Below are 17,844 nucleotides of genomic sequence, written 5' to 3'. Positions count from 1 at the left end.
GAAGCAGAGGGAGACCTGGAACTGGCACTGGACCCGCCTAACCAGGAGGCCTAGGCTGTGACTGCCGAGGGGGGGCCAGGACCACTGGGGGGCCAGAAATGGCCTACACTAACAGATGCTGGGGGCTGGCCCCCACCCCATGGAGTTCTCCCTACACCTCCTCACATCTCTGCCTTGAAAGTGAGGACGCTGGGGTCCAGGGAGATGCCACGCACAGCCAGCGACCACGGTGGGACCACACCCGGGATTTCTCTCAGTCTTTAGAGCCTGGCCAAAGCAAGGTCAGGAGTGCCTGTCTCTTCCCTGGTAAATGGGCCCAGAGAATGAGAGGCTCGGCCTTCTCTAGACATGACCCTTAACAAGAACTTGGAGTCGAAGAGATCTGGGTGCCTCAGCAATGATGACATGCACAGTTCTAACAACAACAGCTACCATTTCAGGGGCAGGAGGTGTCTATAGATGTGGTCCCTTTTAGTTCGTAATTACCTATGATCCCTGCCTTCAGACAAGGAAACTGAAGCTCATGTTATACTGGTCTCGAGTGGCCTCGGCCTGCAATGGCTTGGACTGGGGCTTGGGTTCCCAGCCAGGGACTGGGCTGGGTCACAGCAGTGAAAGCACTGGATCCTAGCCTCTAGACCAGTGGTCAGTGACAGGGGCCCTGGCCCTTGGGCTTTGCAGAAAATAATTCCCATAAAGACAGAAAGTAGTGAAGCGAATCAAGTGTTTATTAGGAGGAAAAAGAGCACAGTACGTGTGGATAGGCACACGGGCAGGCTCAGAGGGAGAGTCCCTGAGTTGCTGAGTCATGCCCTCATGGTAGTTTGAATTACTTTCATGGGGTATTTCTTCTGGGTTTTCTTTGGCCAATCAGTTTGACTTGCCTGGTTGACAGTCCATATCTGGTATATCCCAGGATCCTCCCTGGTGTCTGCACGCCTCTCTTAGCCAAAATGGATCCTACAGAAAAGGCATCTGGGGTAGAACATCCCTTAACATAGCTCCTCTTTGGCCTCCAAGGAGCCTTTTCTGTGCATGTGTGGTCACGGAGGTCACCTGACTTCAGGAGCGAGAAATATGTGGTCTGTGCAGGGTCCAGCCTCCTCTCTTAATTGACCTACTATTCTTGGAGTTTTGGTCATTAGAGAATGAATCTCTAATTGCTTCATCCTGGTGGGTGGGGCGGGGGGCAGCCCATCTGCCTCCTGCCTCAACACCAGGGGTGGATTCTAGCTCCAAATGTCAGGACCTAATCCCTTTCCGCCACTGCTTTCACCTCCTAGCTAGTCACTCAGTCAGTCCTCCCATCTCTTATTACTTCATCTGTGAAGAAACTGCATATTTCCTGTAAACAAGGATGTCACATTCATCAGTGACTGCAGCCCTCCAACAAGAGCCAAGGGCTGCCCTGATAGTTCAGTTGGTAAAGAATCCACCTGCAATGCAGGAGAGCCTGGTTCAATTCCTGGTTTGGGAAGATCCGCTGGAGAAGGGATAGGCTACCCACTCTAGAATTCTTGGGCTTCCCCTGTGGCTCAGTTGGTAAAGAATCTGCCTGCAATGTGGGAGATCTGGGTTCGATCTCTGGGTTGGGAAGATCCCCTGGAGAAGGGAAAGGCTACCCTCTTCAGTATTCTGGCCTGGAGAATTCCATGGACTGTATAGTCCATGGGGTCACAAAGAGTTAGACACAACTGAGCCACTTTTACTTCACTCTACAGGAGCCAGTGAGCCCTGAGGAAATTCAGGAAGGAAAGAATACCTGCCAGCTAGCAGCCATTAGACTGCAGCCACTCCCCATATTGAGCCCTGAGGAAACTCAGGATGTGAAAACACAGGATACTGGACCCAGATAGCTGAGGTGCGTATAAAGGGAATGAAGTGAGCCCACACACTTGCATCTTCCCATACACAGAAAAGTGCTAAATTCCTTAATTTGGGATATCTCATTTTCTTCAGTTAATAACAATCTTTTTTTTAAATCCATAAATTTAATTTTTTTATTTTTGACTACTCTGTGTCTCCATTGATGTGCAGTGGCTTACTCTTCATTGAGGTGCATGGGCTTCTCATGGCAGTGGCTTCTCTTGTTGCAGAGCACAGGCTCTAGGGCACACAGGCTCAGGAGTTGCAATGCACAGGCTTAGCTGCCCCACATCATGTGGAATCTTCCTGGACCAGGGATTGAACCCGTGTCCTCTGCGTTGGCAGGTGGATTCTTAACCACTAGACCACCAGGGAAGTCCAACAATAATCTGTTGATGTTCATACTATCTGCCCTTTGCCACAAGACTTCTGTGTAACCTAACCCTTCCCTCTACACACACACACACCCTTTGCCTTGCCTCTGTGGATCAGTTCTCCCAGAGTTACTTGAGATGCTGCCTCTTGGGCTTAAATCCTAAAAATTTCCACTGAATAAAACATAACTCTCAACTTTTAGGTTGTGAATATTTTTTAAGCCTACATCTGTAAAACAGAGATAATTATACTTTCCTCATCACAAATAGCATATGACTAAATGCAATGTGGTTCTCTGGACTGGATCCTGGAATGGAAAAAGGATATTTAGTGGAAAAACTGGTGAAATCGGATAAACTTTGGAGTTTAGTGCATAGTTTTGTACCAATGTTGGTTTCCTCATTTGAACAAATGTGCCGTGGTTATGTAAGATGTTATCAAAAAGGAAGCTGGTGAAGGGTGTAAGGTAACTAACTCTCCCTGTGTTCTTTGTAACATTTCTGGAAGTCTAAAATTATTCCAAAATTAAAAGTTTATTATTTTAAAAAGTAACTGGACAAAAGAGAAGGCTGTGTGCTCTGGGAGGCACTGCCCGTTAGTGACAGAAAAACACAAGGACCAGAGGAGGCCATCAGAGGCTTTTCTGCAGATGGACCTGTTTTGCTGGGAGGAAGGGACATATATGGAAAAGGGAGAGGGAACCCACTGATGAAGGAGAGGGCAAGGAAGGCGAGGTGGGGAACCCAACCCAATTTATGTGGATTTCTGTTCTTGATTGTTCCCAGGATCAGAGCAAGACCCTGGTGGGGTGGCCCCAGATGGGTTCTGGCCAGGCAGGCAGAGTAAACAAAGCTTTGGGGCTGTCATTCCCCTCCCCATGTGGCCTGGGAGTTCTGGGGGGAGGTGGGGGAAGTGCTGGGGCTCCCTCCACCCCAGCAACCAGGAGACAGATGCCAAATGAGAAGTGGGTGATGAGGGGTCTCAGAAAACCAGGGTGACCTTTAGCTAGCGTGGGTGGCAATTTTTTTCTTTTTTCCTTTCCATAAACAGAGCAATTCCTCCAGGAAAGAAAATACAACACAGCCTAGGAATCTTGAGCTGTTTCTTTAAAGCCAGCGGAGCTCTTGTGAAGTTCAGGTTCACAGGGAGAGACTGGCTGGAGCAACCGAGAAACCTGAGAGGCATTAGCCTGAAGGCCTGATCAGAAGGCAGATCCAGGAAGGCCAAGGAGGGTTATGAAAGCTCTGTTTGGGGCCCGTGAGTCATCAGCCAGTCATCTTGGGGCTGTGGCCTCACTGAGCCCAGCTGGAACCTCCCTTGAAAATCTACACCCCTCAATCATCACCCCACCCCCACCTCTGGGGCAGGGCAGAGCTCTGGGATGGCCTACAGCTTGCCTGGAGCTTCCACTTCATTCATTCATCAGTTCATTCATTCAAATACTCTTGGACCCCTTCAGTATACGGGCCACTGCCCTTGGCACAGAACTCAGTTTAATGAGAAAGACAGAAAATAGAACATCCTCTCTGCTGGTGGACACACACAACTGAAAGATCGGGAAAGGAAAGCTGGAGAGAGCATGACATCCACTCAGGAGTGGCGGTCAGCCAGCGAGCTGCCATTTCAGAGCACTCCAGGCGGTAGCTCTCTGAGCAGGGCAGCTGCATGTGGATGGGAGCATGGGGAGGAGCAAGAATGAGGTCTAGCCAAGAGCAGGACCAAACCAGCAAGGGCCCTCTTGGACTGTGGATGAGAGTGGGACTTTATCCCTGAGGGCCTGGGATGGAGGCACTCAGGTGGAGGCACCTTGAGCCGTGGTAGAATTCCAGAGACTGGGAACCAGAGGACATGGAGACCAGCTGCCCATTCTCACAGAAGCGGAGACTGGAGCCCAGAGAGGGTGAGACCTGCTGGACTAACACAGCAGGCCAGGGCCATGCCCAGCTGTCCTGATTTCCAGAACAGGCTTTTTCCCATCCCTCCCACTGTATTATCTTCCAAGACTTACTTGTGGACCCAAGCAGGTGCGTGCAAACATCTCAAGGAGGAGGAATGCAGGGTGTGGGTGAGAAAATTGGACCAGTGTTTTGAATAGGCTGACCTAGGGTGGATAATCCCCTGGGGGAAGGCGGACAGGGGTGAGAGTTGACTTGCCCCAAAGGACGACGTGAGTCACTGGAGAGCAAGGCTCACACTTCCTCCTTCCTCCCGGCTTTGGTCTCAGTTTCCTGGGAGGAGGTGCAGCCTGGATTCCTGGGGGCGGCCCTCCTCTTTGAAGGTCCAGATTGGGGTGCCAGCTATCTGCACCCCCCACAACTCCTCCACATTCCCTTTCTGAGGCCCTGGTAAATTTCCATCTTGGTTCCAGGTCTGACTCAGGCTCAGCCCGTCACATGGACATTGGCTGCAAGAAGGTTCAGCCTCCTCGCTCTCACCCTGAGCTCAGCCACACTTCCTCTGCCCTGGGCTAGTCCCTTTCTCTTTCTCCAGAAGTAGAGCCGCTCTGACAAAGAGCCCCTGGCTGCCCAGCCAGTGGAACAAAATATTGACTGCAGGGAAGGTATCTTTGGAGACCCGGTCACCAGGAGCCCCTGGATGGAAGACCAGAGATAATGACGCCATGAAAGTGAAAGTCACTCAGTTGTGTCCGACTCTTTGTGACCCCGCGGCTTATACAGTCCATGGAATTCTCCAGGCCAGAATACTGGAGTGGGTAGCCTTTCCCTTCTCCAGGGGATCTTCCCAACCCAGGGATCGAACCCAGGTCTCCTGCATTGCAGGCAGATTCTTTACCCCATAGCTACCACCAATTGAGGGCCTACGATGTGTCAGGTGCTAATGCAGCCAAGAGCCCCAGGAGGCAGAAATATTCATGTCCTCGTTTCACAGAGAGGAGAGAAGGTGGACCACAGTCACTGGGAGTGAATGTCTATGACATCCAGGCAGCATCCAGGACCCACTCAGGACGAAGTCATGGATTTTATTTTTTAGATAGTTATTTATTTACTTCTTTATTTGGTTGCGCTGGGTCTTAGTTGTGGCATGTGAACTCTTAGTTGCAGCGTGTAGGATCTAGTTCCCTGACCAGGGCTGGAACCCGGGCCCCCTGCGTTGGGAGCGAGGACCCCCAGCCACTGGACCACCAGGGAGCCCCAGGTCACGGATTCTCAGTGGGTGGCTGACAAGGTGGTGTGTTTTGCCCCAACTATAACCAGCTGCCCAGGTGAGGTGCAGAGTGGGCGGAGAGCTCGGTTTGACTGCTGTTGGGGTTTCGACAGGAGCTGGGAAGGTTGTGCAGGTAGGAAGAGCGGTGAGGAAGGAGGGGCCGAGGTTCAGGGAGCAGGGATGGGCTTCCTGACAGCTGGGGTTGGGGAACCTGAGAGAAGGAGGAGGGGCGGGGAGGGGCAGAGGTCAGTCAGTGAAGTTAAGGAGACTTTAGTGCAGGCTTTAGTCCTGGGCTCTGAACCGTGGGGTGGCCTCTGCTTGCAGGATGAGTTGTTTGCTTCCTGTTGTGTCCTCGGCCCACAGTCTGTGGGGAACAGGCCCTCCTTGAATATTTATGGAGTGAGAGTGTGGCTACTAGGGGGGATCTGGGGTGGGATCACTTTCCTCTTTCTACCATGGTGTTTTATTTTCTTTTCTTGAAAAATTTTAAAACTTTGTTTGTTTTTGGCTGCTCTGGCTAAGCAGAGGCTTCAGGCACATGGACCTCAGTAGTTGCAGCTCGAGGCTCTAGAGCATAGTTGTGGATCATGGGCTTAGTTGCTCCTCAGCATCTTCCCGGACCAGGGATTGAACCCACATCCCCTGAATTGGCAGGCAGATTCTTATCCACTGAGCCATCAGAGAAGTCCTACTATGTGTGTTGTAAAATAATTTTACTATTTATTTTTGGTTGTACCAGGTCTTCGTTGCTGGGAGAGCTCTTCTCTAGTTTTGGGGAGTAGGGGCTACTCCCCAGTTGTGGTGTGAGGGCTTCTCATTGTGCGGCTTCCCTTGTTACAGAGCACAGGCTCTAGGGCCCTTGGGCTTCAGTAGGTGCAGCTCGTGGGCTCAGGAGTTGCGGCTGCCAGGCTATAGAGCACAGGCTCAATAGTTGTGGTGCATGGACTTCGTTGCTCCGTGGCATGTGGGATCTTCTCAGATCAGGGATGGAAGCCTTGTCTCCTGCATTGGCAGGCAATTCTTTACCGGTGAGCCACTGAGGAAGCCCACTGTCATGCTTGTTTGTTTTTTTAAAATAACAGCTTTATTGAGCTATAGTTTACCTTTTAAAGGTTTTTTAAACAGTAGTTTTGTTTATATTCAGGGCTTCCCTGATGGCTTAGCTGGTAAAGAATCCGCCTACAATGAGAGAGACCCGGGTTTGAGCCCTGGGTTGGGAAGATCCCCTGTAGAAGGGAACGGCTACCCACTCCAGTATTCTGGCCTGGAGAATTCCATGGACTGTATAGTCCACGGGGTCACAAAGAGTTGGACACAACTGAGTGACTTTCACTTTCACTTTGTGTATATTCACAGAAATATACAGCCATCATCACTATCTAATTTCAGAATATTTGCGTGCTAAGTTGCTTCAGTCGTATCCGACTGTTTGCAACCCAATGGACTGTAGCCCGCCAGGCTCTTCTGTCCATGGGATTCTTCAGGCAAGAATACTGGAGTGGGTTGCCATTTCCTCCTCCAGGGATCTTCCCAACTCAGGGATGCAACCCAAGTCTCTTATATGTCCTGCAATGGCAGGCGGGTTCTTTACCACTGAGCAACCTGGGAAGCCCCTCAGAATATTTGATCACCCCCAAAAAGAAACCTCAGACCCGCCTTCCCCATCCCCTCAGTCCCTGGCAACCAGTAATCTATGTCCCATGCATTTGCCTCTTTGGGGCATTTTTATCAGTGGAATCACACAATATACTGTCTTTTGTTTCTGTCTTCCTTCACTTAGCATGTTTTCAAGGTTCACTCATATTGTAGCTTGTATCAATACTTCATTCCTTTTTATTGTCAAATAATATCCCATTGTATGAATATACCACATTTTGTTTATTCGTTCATTAGCTGAAGGGCACTTCGGTTGTTCGCATTTTTTTTACTATTATGAATAATGCTGCTATAAACATTCATGAACAGGTTTATTTTTTTTTAAATATGTTTATTCTTATTTATTTGGCTGTGTCAGGTCGTATTTGTGGCACGTGGGATTTTTCGTCGTGGTGCATGGGCTTCTCTAGTTGTGGTGTGCGGGCTCCAGAGTGCACAGGCTCAATAGTTGCAGTGCTTGGGGTTAGTGAGTTGCTCCAGGGCATGTGGAATCTTAGTTCCCTGACCAGGGATTGAACCCACATCCCTTGCATTGGAAGGTGGATTCATAACCACTGGACCACCAGGCAACTCCCTCATGTACCTGTTTCTTTGAAGATACATGTTTTCATGTCTCCTGGGTATGCATCTGAAGAGTGGAATTGTTGGGAGAATTTTTACATTGTTTCAACTTTTTACATAATTCTTTGTTAAAAATTAAAAGATTCCTTTTCTAAAAAGATGAGCTGATTCCACAGGAAAAAAAAATGGAATAATATTTGAGATAGGAAAGAGGTAAAGATGGGTGGGGAGTTGAGACTGAGGCTACCACCTGGTTGGTGAATGACTTTGAGCAAATTCCTGCCCTTCTCAGGGCTGGGCCTGTGAAATGGGGGTGGGGCAGGGTTGGGCAGGACAGGAGCAGAGGGTTGAGCTGGAATGAAGACTTTTCAGGGCCCACCCAACCCTGACAGCACAAGGTATTGAAACTGGCTGGGTTTCCACACCTGGTTAGAGAAACAGACGAAGGAAATGATCTGGCCTTTTGAGTTCTCTCCCTGAAAGAATAAATAACATGATGCAGGTATTCCAGGCAACAAGCCAAATTCAACCTAGAAGAATGTTTTAGGTCACTCCCTCTTCAATTCCTCAGTGAGATGAAGAGATATTTCACTCTACCTGACATTTATCTTCCACTCTAAAACAATCTCAAACTAAAATGTGCATAGGAAATCCTGGGGGCGGGGATGGGCTGGGGGAAAATCCTGGGGATCTCAATAGTCAAATCCTGAATCCACAGGGCTGAGATTCTGCAATTCTAAAGACCTACCAAAAAAAAAAAAAACCTACCAAGTAATGTCAGTGCAGCTGAAGACTCTTCAGAGTCCCTTGGGCAGCAAGGAGTTCAAACCAGTCAATCCTAAAGGAAATCAACCCTGAATATTCATTTGAAAGACTAAAGCTGAAGCTCCAATACTTCGACCACCTGATGAGAAGAGCTAACTCACTGAAAAAGACCCTGATGGTGGGAAAGATTGAGGGCAAGAGGAGAAGGGGGTGGCAGAGGATGAGACGGTTGGATGGCATCACTGACTCAATGGATGTGAGTTTGAGCAAACTCCAGGAGACAGTGAAGGACAGGGAAGCCTGGTGTGCTACAGTTCTTGGGGTCGCAAAGAGTTGGACATGACTTAGTGACTAACCAACAGCAACCACAAGCTGATACGCAGCCCATGATTTATTTACTTACTTATTATAATTTTTAAAATTATCTATTTATTTTGTTTGTTTTTGGCTGCACAGGGTCTTTGTTGCTGCACGTGGGATTTCTCTAGTGGCAGAATGCAGGGACTACTCTTCATTGCCCTGCTTGGGTTTACTGCAGTGTCTTCTCTTGTTGTAGAGCATGGGCTTGGTTCCTCTGTGGCATGTGAGGTCTTCCCATACCAGGGATGGAACCATGTTCCCTGCATTGGTAGCCAGATTCCCAACCACTGTACCACTCAGTTCAGTTAAGTTCAGTTCAGCTCAGTCATGTCTGACTCATCCCTGTCCATCACCAACTCCCAGAGCTTACTCAAACTCATGTCCATCAAGTCGATGATGTCATCCAACCATCTCAACCTCTGTCATCCCCTTCTCTCCCCACCTTCAATCTTTCCCAGCATCAGGGTCTTTTCCAATGAGTCAGTTCTTCACATCAGATGGCCAAAGTATTGGAGCTTCAGCTTCAGCATCAGTCCTTCCAATAATATTCAGGACTGTTTTCTTTTAGGATTGACTGGTTGAATCTCCTTGCAGCCCAAGAGACTCTCAAGAGTCTTCTCCAACACCACAATTCAAAAGCATCAATTCTTTGGTGCTCAGCTTTCTTTATAGTCCAACCCTCACATCCATACAAGACTACCGGAAAAACCATAGCTTTGACTAGATGGACCTTTGTTGGCAAAGTAATGTTTCTGCTTTTTAATATGCTGTCTAGGTTTGTCATAGCTTTTCTTCCAAGGAGCAAGCATCTTTTAATTTCATGGCTGCAGTCACCATCTGCAGTGATTTTGGAGCCCAAAAAAATAAAGTCTCTCACTGTTTCCATTGTTTCCCCATCTATTTACTATGAAGTGATGGGACCAGATGCCATGATCTTAGTTTTCTGAATGTTGAGTTTTAAGCCAACTATTTCACTCTCCTCTTTCACTTTCATCCAAAGGCTCTTTATTTCTTCTTCATTTTCTGCCATAAGGATGGTGACATCTGCATATCTGAGGTTATTGGTATTTCTCCTGGCAATCTTGATTCCAGATTGTGCTTCAACCAGCCTGGCATTTCACATGATGGACTCTGCATATAAGTTAAATAAACAGGGTGACAATGTACAGCCTTGACATACTCCTGTCCCGATCTGGAACCAGTCTGTTGTTCCATGACCAGTTCTAAATGTTGCTTCTTGACCTGCATACAGATTCCTCAGGAGGCAGGTCAGGTGGCCTGGTATTCTCATCTCTTTGAGAATTTTCTACAGTTTGTTGTAATCCACACAGTCAAAGGCTTTGGCAAGAGTCAATGAAGCAGAAGTAAGATGGCGGAGCAGAAGGACGTGTTCTCATCTTCTTCGAACACTCCAAAACTACAACTTGCTGCTGAACAACTGTCGACTGGAAAATGTTGGATCCCACCAAAAAAAAGATACCCCCACGTCCAAGGGCAAAGGAGAAGCCCCAGCAAGATGGTAGGAGGGTCGAAATCAAGTTTAGAGTCAAACCCCTTGCATGCCAGAGACACTCAGAGGGCTCAAACAAAACTTGTGCTCACCAAGACCCTGGGACCCCACAGAGACTGAGCCAGAACTGTGCTTGAGTGTCTCATGAGAAGGTACGGGTCAGCAGTGGCCTGCCACAGGGGCAGGGGCTCTGGGTGCAGCAGACCTGGGTGTGGCATAAGCCCTCTTGGAGGAGGTCACCGTTAACCCCAGCATAGGGCTGCCAGAACTTACACAGGACCGGGGGAACAGACTCTTGGAGGGCACAAACAGAACCTGTGTGCCCTGAACCACTAGGAAAGCCTAGTTATTATAGTTTTCATTGGAGTGTAGTTGATTCACAGTGTATGTTAGCTGTGTTAGTGGCAGGTGTTCAGCAAAGCAAGTCAGTCACACATGTACCCACTGTTTTTAGATTCTTCTCCTCTATAGCCCCTCACAGAGTATTGAGTAGAATTCCCTCTGCTATATAGTAGGACCTTGTTAGTTACCTATTTTATATATAGTACTGTGTATATGCCAGACCACAATTTAAATAGCAAGGCTCTAGGGAATTCCCTGAGAGTCCAGTGAGTTGTGAGGACTCCATGCTGCCACTGTAGGGGGCTAGGGTTCAATACCTGATTGGGGAACTAAGATCCCACAAGCCATGCAGCATGGCCCCAAAAAAAAAAAAAAAGGAATCAGAATAAATAAACAGTAAGACTTTATTCCTCCTACACAAGGGAATGAAATAGCACTTTGAAATTTTGCCATTATCCATTAGGGAAAGCATGTATTTTGATGAATCTCTCATAATTACGATGACTAGGTGAGTGAGAGAACAAAATGCTTATGCCTGTCCCAGAAAGAGCATGAGGGAAAACAACATCATTTTGTCCTTGCAATAACCCTGTGAGATTAGAAGGTGGTCCCCATTTTGCAAATGGGGAGAGTGTTCAGAGAGGGTGAGCAAATGTCAGAGCTATGGCTTGTTCTACAGCCTAACTCCAAACCCAGTGCCCATTCCCCCACACTGCCTGGTCCCTACTTCCCTCTCTCCCACATCTCTGGAACTGTCATTCAGCCCTGGATTTGGAAACAGTTGCAAGCTCTAGATAGAAAAGGGATTGAGGATATCTAAGCGCCGGGATCTGCTCCTACAGACATGCAAATTTATGTGACAAGGATGTGCCAGGCAGCAGCATTTATAAGAGAAGAGCTGGAAACTCCGTTAGAAACACATAGTAGAATTGCTCAAAGATGACTTAAAACTGTAGCAACTGCCTTCCTGTTGTATCACCTGTCATTTCTTTCTTGATTTTCATTACTACCTCTTGTTTGTTTCTGTCTATGTCTGTCTCATCTATTAGAATGTCAATTCTTGAAAGACAAGAACATTGCTGGGTTCCTAACGTCAATGTTCAATCATTTTTGTGGAATGAATGAACCTGAGCATTTTGAGAAAGCAAGTAAAGGTCATTGCAGGATGTTGTACACAGGATACCATTTTTGTTTTAAAAAATGTTTGACTGTAGGTACAGAAAAATCTGTAAGACTGAATATTAATAACTTTGGGATTGGGACTGGGGATTAGGTAGGGATGATTCTCATTTTCCATTATTTCAGTCTGTTTTTTACTATGAACATGAATTTCCTTAGTAATAATAAAAGTAAATTAAAAAAATAATATTCTAGACTTTTATCTATAGGTGCCAACATTGATGTCTGGGGATGTTTATTCCAGCATTATTTATAGTGGCAAAAAGTAGAAATTATCATTTGCCCGCTTTAAAAGGGCTTCCCAGTTGGCGCTAGTGGTAAAGAATCTACCTGCCAATGCAGGAAACAGGAGAGACTCAGGTTCGACCCCTGGATCAGGAAGATCCCCTGGAGGAGGGCATAGAAACCCACTCCAGTATTCTCAGCTGGAGAATCCCATGGACAGGGGAGCCTGGTGGGCTACAGTTCATGGGGCCACAAAGAGTTGGAAGTGACTTAGCGTGCATGCAACACAGAACTCCATTTCTCTGGAGCTCCCTCCGACTCAGAATGAATCCTTTTTTTGTTTAGTGACTCAGTCGTGTCTGACTGTTTGCAACCTCATAGACTGTAGCCTGCCAGGCTCCTCTGTCCATGGGATTTTCCAGGCAAGAATACTGGAGTGGGTTTCCATTTCCTTCTCCTGGGGATCTTCCCAACCCAGGGATCGAACCTGCAGCTCCTATCACATCTCCTACATTGCAGATGGATTCTTTTACTGCTGAGCCACCAGGAAAGCCCTAGAATGCATCTTTTAATAAGTCAATATAGTATTTCTTTATTTTTAATTGAAGGATAATTGCTTTACAGGATTTTGTTGTTTTCTGTCAAACATCAACAAGAATCAAACATAGGTGTACATAGGTCCCCTACCTCTTGAACCTCTCTCCCACCTCCCTCCCCATCCCACCCATCTAGGTGGTTACAGCCCGTCTGATTCCCTGAGACATACAGCAAATTCCTATTGGCTATATATTTTTCATACAGTAATGTAAGTTTCCATGTTACTCTCTCCATACATCTCACCCTCTCCTCCCTTCTTCCCATGTCCATAAGTCTGTTCTGTCTGTTTCTCCATTGCTGCCTTGCAAATAAACCCATCAGTACCATTTTTCTAGATTCCATATATATGTGCTGCTGCTGCTGCTAAGTCACTTCAATTGTGTCCAACTCTGTGCGACCCCATAGACGGCAGCCCACAAGGCTCCCCCATCCCTGGGATTCTCCAGGCAAGAACACTGGAGTGGGTTGCCATTTCCTTCTCCGATGCATGAAAGTGAAAAGTGAAAGTGAAGTCACTCAGTCGTGTCCGACCCTCAGCGGCCCCATGGAGCACAGCCCTCCAGGCTCCTCCGTCCATGGGATTTTCCAGGCAAGAGTACTGAAGTGAGGAGCCATGGACTTCTCTGATATATATGTGCTAGTATACGATATTTATCTTTTTCTTTCTGACTTACTTCACTCTGTATAATAGGTTCTAGGTTCATCCACCTCATTAGAACTGACTCAAATGCATTTCTTTTTATAGCTAATATTTCATTGTGTATATGAAGCACAACTTCTTTATCCATTCACCTCTTGATGGACATCTAGGTTGCTTCCATGTTCTAGCTATTATAAACAGTGCTGCAATGAACAATGGGATACATGTGTCTTTTTCAATTTTGGTTTCCTCAGGGTATATGCCTAGGAGTGGGATTGCTGAGTCATATGTTAGTTTTATTCCTAGTTTTTTTAAGGAATCTCCATACCATCTTCCATAGTGGCTGTATCAATTTACATTCCCACCAACAGTGCAAGAGCATTCCCTTTTCTCCACACCCTCTCCAGCATTTATTGTTTGTAGACATTTTGATGATGGCCATTCTGAGTGGTGTGAGGTGATATCTCGTTGTAGTTTTGATTTGCATTTCTCTAATAATGAGCGATGTTGAGCATCTTTTCATGTGTTTGTTAGCCATCTGTATTGGAGAAAAGTCTATTTAGGTCTTTTTCCCACTTTTAGATTGGGTTGTTTGTTTTTCTGGTATTGAGTTGTATGAGCTGCTTATATATTTTGGAAATTAATCCTTTGTCAGTTGTTTCATTTGCTATTATTTTCTCCCATTCTGGTGGTTGTCTTTCCACCTTGTTTATAGTTTCCTTTGCTATGCAAAAACTCTTAAGTTTAACTAGGTCCCACTTGTTTACTTTTGTTTTTTATTTCCTTTACTCTAGGAGGTGGATCATAGAGGATCTTGCTTTGATTTATATCATTGAGTGTTCTGCCTATGTTTTCCTCTAAGAGTTTTATAGTTTCTGGTCTTACACTTAGGTCTTTAATCCATTTTGAGTTTTTTGTTGTGTATGGTGTTAGAAAGTGTTCTAATTTCATTCTTTTACATATAGCTGTCCAGTTGTCCCAGCACCACCTACTGAAGAGGCTATCTATGCCCCGTGGTATATTTTTGCCTCCTTTGTAAAAAATGAGGTACCAATAGGTGCATGGATTTATTTCTGGGCTTTCTATCTTGTTCCATTGGTCTATATTTCTGTTTTTGTGGCAGTACCATACTGTCTTGATGACTGTAGCTTTGTAGTATAATCTGAAGTCAGGAAGGTTGATTCGTCCAGCTCCATTCTTCTTTCTCAAGATTGCTTTGGCTATTCGGGGTCTTTTGTGTTTCCATATGAATTGTGAAATTTTTTGTTCTAGTTCTGTGAAAAATGCCATTGGTAGTTTGATAAGGATCTTACTGAATCTGTAGATTGCATTTGGTAGTATAGTCATTTTAACAATATTGATTCTTCCACCCAGGAACATGGAATACCTCTCCATCTGTTTATGTCATCTTTGATTTCTTTCATTGGTGTCTTATAATTTTCTGTATACAGTTCTTTCATCTCCTCAGGTAGGTTTATTCCTAGATATTTTATTCTTTTTGTTGCAGTGGTGAATGGGATTGATTCCTTAATTTCTTTCTGATTTTTCATTATTAGTATATAGGAATGCAAGTGATTTCTGAGTATTGATTTTGTATCCTGTGACTTTGCTAAATTCACTGATTAGCTCTAGTAATTTTCTGATAGCATCTTTAGGGTTTTCTATGTATAGTATCATGTCATCTGCAAACAGTGATAGCATTACTTCTTTTCCAGTCTGGATTCCATTTATTTCTTTTTCTTCTCTACCTGCTATAGCAAGGACTTCCAAACCTATGTTGAATAATAGTGGTGAGAGTGGACACCCTTGTCTTGTTCCTGATCTTAGGGGGAATGCTTTTTGCCACTGAGAATAATGTTTGCTATGGGCTTATCATATATGGCCTTTACTTTGTTGAGACAGGTTCCTTCTATGCCCATTTTTGGAAGAGTTTTAATAGGTGCTGAATTTTGTCAAAGACTTTTTCTGCATCTATTGAGACTATCATATGCTTTTTCTCTTTCAATTTGTTAATATGGTGTATCACACTGATTGATTTGCGTATATTGAAGAATCCTTGCATCCCTGGAATAAACCTAACTTGATCATGGTGTTTGAACTTTTTAATGTGTTGTTGAATTCTGTTTGCTAGAATTTTGTTGAGGATTTTTGCATCTATGTTCATCAGTGATATTGGCCTGTAGTTTCCTTTTTTAGTGTTGTCTTTGGTTTTGGTATCAGGGTGATGGTGGCCTCATAGAATGGGTTTGGAAGTGCTCCTTTCTCTGCAATTTTTTGAAAGAGTTTTAGAAGGATAGGCATTAGCTCGTCTCTAAAAGTTTCATAGAATTCACCTGTGAAGCCATCTGGTCCTGGGTTTTTGTTTTATGGGAGCTTTTGATCACAGTTTCAATTTCAGTTCTTGTAATTGGGTTGTTCATAATTTCTATTTCTTCCTGGTTCAGTCTTGGAAGATTGAACTTTTCTAAGAATCTGTCCATTTCTTCCAGGTTATCCATTTTATTGCCATATAGTTGCTCATATAATCTCTTATAACCTCTCCTTTTTAATTTCTAATTTTGTTGATTTGATTCTTTTTTTCTTGATGAGTCTGGTTAAAAGTTTGTCAGTTTTCTTTATCTTCTATAGTATTCTTAAAAATTAAAGTTTGGCCACCAGGAAAGACTGAACAAAAATTATTCCCCTCCCCCCTAAACAACAAGGAAACAGCTTTAATCATCTCTTTCCTGACCCACAAAAACAGGGAAGTAGTTGGAGCTGAAGCCTTTAAATCTGAAATTTCAGCTCCTAAAACATTGCTCGTTGCTCAAAGGTGAAAATCCACACATTTTCTTCTCCAATATTTGCCCTATTTGTGAGTTTATTTCCATACAGCATGCATGCACACATCCCCGGTACTCACTCACATGTGCTCTTACATGCACGTGAGACACTATTTTCTTGTGAGTGTCTGTTGATTAATTATGAGAATAACAAACTTGATGTGTGCAGAGTTTCAAAGGTGTTTTGTCCACATCAAAGTCACCTGAGTCCTCTTCTCTGAAAGCCTTAAAAATCAAATTACACAACCAAGGATCACTACTTTCCCAGATGCTGTTCACAGGCTGCATATTGACAGGGGAGGAGGGGCAGAGAAAAAGTCCTCATAACTGATGTTTAGGTGGGAAGGCAAAGAGACAACCTCCATCACCCGGATATGCTAGGGTATAAAGCCTAGTGTGCTGTCCTCAGGCTAAACTCTAACACTAAATCAGGATCAGGGACATTATTCAAACTAAGTAAATGGTCTAACATATCTGCATCCATATCTATGGATTTCTTTTGCTGCTGAACTACTAACTGGCCAAAGTCTTGAGCAGCTCTCACAATATCTGCTTTTCCATCTTCAGCGAACAGCACTTTCGCTGCCAAATGGCAATCTTTGTCATGACTTTGCAAATTCTGGTGAGTATTTGGAACCATCTCAGTCAGTCCAGATATTCCTGATGTTGTTTTAAAATTTCATCCATCAACCTGGAATTATTTCTTTTGACAATACCCTGGTGGTCGTAGACGCTGATGTAAGAGATGCCCACGGCAGATCGCACCACCAAGCTTGCCATGTCGGAGAAGCTGGGCTCCTGCTCCTCCTCAGTGATCACCAGGCTCACGTACACAGGCAGCTTCTCCAGGGAACTGCCGTCCGCGCGGCACTGCAGCTGCAGGTGGGCAGGCCGGGCCGGTCCCCTGAGCGGAGGCCGGTGGTCACGGCGGTTGCCGCCGGCAGCCTGGAGCTGGCGGAGCTGGGAGCTGAGCGGTGCTAGGACCGCAGCGGAGGCGGTGGGGCAGCGGCTCCGCCTGGTCCAGTTCTAGGTGCCGAACCGCAAGCGGAGCGGGGAGTTGAGCTTGAGATGAGGATCAGGCCGAACCGGGCGTGCAGCCACCCACAGCAGCAGCTCCTACTGCCCGATCATGCAGTCATGGCTCCCGGGCGTCCGCCCGCTCCCACCCCGGCGGCGAGCCATCTTCCTATCCAGCAGTCGCCCAGCGTTCCCTGCCCCCGGCCCCCAAACCCGTTCTTTACACTTTCCACGCACCCCTAACCTCTTTCTGCTGTCACTACCTCACCTCGCCCCCCCCCCCCCGCCCCCCACTCCCCTACTCCCAAGCCCACCATCTCCCTCCATCACCAGAATGATTGAACCATGCAGACCTAGGTCTGCAGACCTGAGTTTGCACACCTGTTCTGCCACACTAGGGAGTTAATTTGAGTCCCAGTTTCCTTCTTTATACTTAGAATTCCCAGATTCTCTGGGACTTTCTTTTTCTTTTGGCCATGCCAGGCGGCATGTGGGATCTTAGTTCCCCGACTAAGGATGGAACCCCTGCAGATCCCTGCAGCACGGAGTCTTAACCACTGGACCGCAGGGAAGTCCCTCCTTTATAAAGTTACTAACAGGATAATGCTGCCTCCGCCAAATAGTTTTAATGAGGGAAGTACTGGAAAGGGCTTTGTAAGCTGCAAAGCTCCTTCCAGATGTTAGCTATATGGGTAAGATATCCACCTAGCCCTCTGGATGGATGTCATCGCAGATGATTACTCGATCTAGTCTTTACTAAACAA

At 46.0% G+C, this 17,844-nt stretch overlaps 1 pseudogene; it reads right to left on the bottom strand.

The window, feature by feature from the left end:
• Window positions 1-16,319: 16,319 nt before the first annotated feature.
• LOC133068855 (dehydrodolichyl diphosphate synthase complex subunit NUS1-like) lies at window positions 16,320-17,397 on the bottom strand (annotated as a pseudogene).
• Window positions 17,398-17,844: the final 447 nt, after the last annotated feature.

The sequence above is a fragment of the Dama dama genome, chromosome 14 (genome assembly GCF_033118175.1).
Source record: "Dama dama isolate Ldn47 chromosome 14, ASM3311817v1, whole genome shotgun sequence".
NCBI lineage: Eukaryota > Metazoa > Chordata > Mammalia > Artiodactyla > Cervidae > Dama > Dama dama.
Note: the sequence above shows the minus strand (reverse complement) of the source record. Positions and strands in the feature narration are given on the sequence as shown.